Here is a 4,377-nt window from a genome sequence, read left to right as displayed (position 1 = left end):
AGCCCTGCTGCTGCTGCTGCACCCAGTCCTGGGGTTCAGAGCTCCCCTCAATGAAGTCTGTTATTAATATTAATATTTAAATGATCAGGAGCCAGGAGTTTGAGCAGGGTTACAAACTCACACTAGCCCGGCTACTGCTGCTGCACCCAGTCCTGGGGTTCAGAGCTCCCCTCAATTAAGTCTGTTATTATTATTAATATTAAAATGATCAGGAGCCAGGAGTTTGAGCAGGGTTACAAACTCACACTAGCCCTGCTGCTGCTGCTGCACCCAGTCCTGGGGTTCAGAGCTCCCCTCAATGAAGTCTGTTATTATTATTAATATTGAAATGATCAGGAGCCAGGAGTTTGAGCAGGGTTACAAACTCACACTAGCCCTGCTGCTGCTGCTGCACTCAGTGCTGGGGTTCAAAGCTCCCCTCAATGAAGTCTGTTATTATTAGTAATATTGAAATGATCAGGAGCCAGGAGTTTGAGCAAGGTTACAAATTCACACTAGCCCTGCTGCTGCTGCACCCAGTCCTGGGGTTCAGAGCTCCCCTCAATGAAGTCTGTTATTATTAGTAATATTGAAATGATCAGGAGCCAGGAGTTTGAGCAGGGTTACAAACTCACACTAGCCCTGCTGCTCCTGCTGCACTCAGTCCTGGGGTTCAGAGCTCCCCTCAATGAAGTCTGTTATTATTAGAAATATTGAAATGATCAGGAGCCAGGAGTTTGAGCAGGGTTACAAACTCACACTAGCCCTGCTGCTGCTGCTGCACCCAGTCCTGGGGTTCAGAGCTCCCCTTAATGAAGTCTATTATTATTATTAATATTGAAATGATCAGGAGCCAGGAGTTTGAGCAGGGTTACAAACTCACACTAGCCCTGCTGCTGCTGCTGCACTCAGTGCTGGGGTTCAAAGCTCCCCTCAATGAAGTCTGTTCTTATTAGTAATATTGAAATGATCAGGAGCCAGGAGTTTGAGCAAGGTTACAAATTCACACTAGCCCTGCTGCTGCTGCTGCACCCAGTCCTGGGGTTCAGAGCTCCCCTCAATGAAGTCTGTTATTATTATTAATATTGAAATGATCAGGAGCCAGGAGTTTGAGCAGGGTTACAAACTCACACTAGCCCTGCTGCTGCTGCTGCACTCAGTCCTGGGGTTCAGAGCTCCCCTCAATGAAGTCTGTTATTATTATTAAAATTGAAATGATCAGGAGCCAGGAGTTTGAGCAGGGTTACAAACTCACACTAGCCCTGCTGCTGCTGCTGCACTCAGTGCTGGGGTTCAAAGCTCCCCTCAATGAAGTCTGTTATTAATATTAATATTTAAATGATCAGGAGCCAGGAGTTTGAGCAGGGTTACAAACTCACACTAGCCCTGCTGCTGCTGCTGCACCCAGTCCTGGATTTCAGAGCTCCCCTCAATGAAGTCTGTTATTATTAGTAATATTGAAATGATCAGGAGCCAGGAGTTTGAGCAGGGTTACAAATTCACACTAGCCCTGCTGCTGCTGCACCCAGTCCTGGGGTTCAGAGCTCCCCTCAATGAAGTCTGTTATTATTAGTAATATTGAAATGATCAGGAGCCAGGAGTTTGAGCAGGGTTACAAACTCACACTAGCCCTGCTGCTCCTGCTGCACTCAGTCCTGGGGTTCAAAGCTCCCCTCAATGAAGTCTGTTATTATTAGTAATATTGAAATGATCAGGAGCCAGGAGTTTGAGCAGGGTTACAAACTCACACTAGCCCTGCTGCTGCTGCTGCACCCAGTCCTGGGGTTCAGAGCTCCCCTCAATGAAGTCTGTTATTATTAGTAATATTGAAATGATCAGGAGCCAGGAGTTTGAGCAGGGTTACAAACTCACACTAGCCCTGCTGCTGCTGCTGCACTCAGTCCTGGGGTTCAAAGCTCCCCTCAATGAAGTCTGTTCTTATTAGTAATATTGAAATGATCAGGATCCAGGAGTTTGAGCAGGGTTACAAACTCACACTAGCCCTGCTGCTGCTGCTGCACCCAGTCCTGGGGTTCAGAGCTCCCCTCAATGAAGTCTGTTATTATTAGAAATATTGAAATGATCAGGAGCCAGGAGTTTGAGCAGGGTTACAAACTCACACTAGCCCTGCTGCTGCTGCTGCACTCAGTGCTGGGGTTCAAAGCTCCCCTCAATGAAGTCTGTTATTATTAGTAATATTGAAATGATCAGGAGCCAGGAGTTTGAGCAAGGTTACAAATTCACACTAGCCCTGCTGCTGCTGCTGCACCCAGTCCTGGGGTTCAGAGCTCCCCTCAATGAAGTCTGTTATTATTAGTAATATTGAAATGATCAGGAGCCAGGAGTTTGAGCAGGGTTACAAACTCACACTAGCCCTGCTGCTCCTGCTGCACTCAGTCCTGGGGTTCAGAGCTCCCCTCAATGAAGTCTGTTATTATTAGAAATATTGAAATGATCAGGAGCCAGGAGTTTGAGCAGGGTTACAAACTCACACTAGCCCTGCTGCTGCTGCTGCACCCAGTCCTGGGGTTCAGAGCTCCCCTCAATGAAGTCTGTTATTATTAGTAATACTGAAATGATCAGGAGCCAGGAGTTTGAGCAGGGTTACAAACTCACACTAGCCCTGCTGCTGCTGCTGCACTCAGTGCTGGGGTTCAAAGCTCCCCTCAATGAAGTCTGTTATTATTAGTAATATTGAAATGATCAGGAGCCAGGAGTTTGAGCAAGGTTACAAATTCACACTAGCCCTGCTGCTGCTGCACTCAGTCCTGGGGTTCAGAGCTCCCCTCAATGAAGTCTGTTATTATTATTAATATTGAAATGATCAGGAGCCAGGAGTTTGAGCAGGGTTACAAACTCACACTAGCCCTGCTGCTGCTGCTGCACTCAGTCCTGGGGTTCAGATCTCCCCTCAATGAAGTCTGTTATTATTAGTAATATTGAAATAATCAGGAGCCAGGAGTTTGAGCAGGGTTACAAACTCACACTAGCCCTGCTGCTGCTGCTGCACTCAGTGCTGGGGTTCAAAGCTCCCCTCAATGAAGTCTGTTATTATTAGTAATATTGAAATGATCAGGAGCCAGGAGTTTGAGCAGGGTTACAAACTCACACTAGCCCTGCTGCTGCTGCTGCACCCAGTCCTGGATTTCAGAGCTCCCCTCAATGAAGTCTGTTATTATTAGTAATATTGAAATGATCAGGAGCCAGGAGTTTGAGCAGGGTTACAAACTCACACTAGCCCTGCTGCTGCTGCTGCACTCAGTCCTGGGGTTCAGAGCTCCCCTCAATGAAGTCTGTTATTATTAGTAATATTGAAATGATCAGGAGCCAGGAGTTTGAGCAGGGTTACAAACTCACACTAGCCCTGCTGCTGCTGCTGCACTCAGTCCTGGGGTTCAAAGCTCCCCTCAATGAAGTCTGTTATTATTAGTAATATTGAAATGATCAGGATCCAGGAGTTTGAGCAGGGTTACAAACTCACACTAGCCCTGCTGCTGCTGCACCCAGTCCTGGGGTTCAGAGCTCCCCTCAATGAAGTCTGTTATTATTAGTAATATTGAAATGATCAGGATCCAGGAGTTTGAGCAGGGTTACAAACTCACACTAGCCCTGCTGCTGCTGCTGCACCCAGTCCTGGGGTTCAGAGCTCCCCTCAATGAAGTCTGCTTTTATTAATATTGAAATGAGCACATTCCTAGAGGAACATGAAAAATCCATCTTTCAAATGATGGTACAACGCTGTTTATGGCCACAAGATGTCAGTATTGTATTATAAAAAAAAATCTTGTTGGCATTCTGAGGTATAGCCAGTCTGTTTTAATAAAACGGCTGACAAGAAAGTGAGATTTAAAAAAAAATGTTATTATGGTGCTGCTGTCCTGTACTGCGGTGGGACCAGGGTAAGGGCGGATATGTAAAAAGTCAGATAAATGAATCCTGTTACTATAGTCACCCAATTCTTGTTTTGAGATTAAGCTTTTATTAGGAAGCTCCCTAAAAACCTGGTTTAGAAAGATACAGGGTATAAATGCTTGTGACAGAGTAGTTGTCTGCCGTGTGGGCGCGTGCATTCGTTGCTGAGTGACAGGCAGGAGATCGAGACTGAGGTTGAAGTTGATACGCCCCCCGCAGGTGAAGAGGGTTTATTTACAGATCGACACACTGAACAGCTCACGTGACTCTACCAGCAATGGTAGCGCACGGAGCGCATACAACACAGTGTACGAAAACTCTAGTGGGATCTACAATCTGTGAACTAATCTTCTTTGATCAATAATCAACGAACTCCAGCTATCGGCGGTTTCGACTTGCTCACTCGCTCGTCGGTATCCAGCTGTGTGTTTCACCGACAGCCAGACAGAGCTGAAGAGCTCGATTACTTGAAGAATAATCAAAAAA

This window comes from Acipenser ruthenus, unplaced genomic scaffold (assembly GCF_902713425.1).
Source record: "Acipenser ruthenus unplaced genomic scaffold, fAciRut3.2 maternal haplotype, whole genome shotgun sequence".
Lineage (NCBI taxonomy): Eukaryota > Metazoa > Chordata > Actinopteri > Acipenseriformes > Acipenseridae > Acipenser > Acipenser ruthenus.
Note: the sequence above shows the minus strand (reverse complement) of the source record.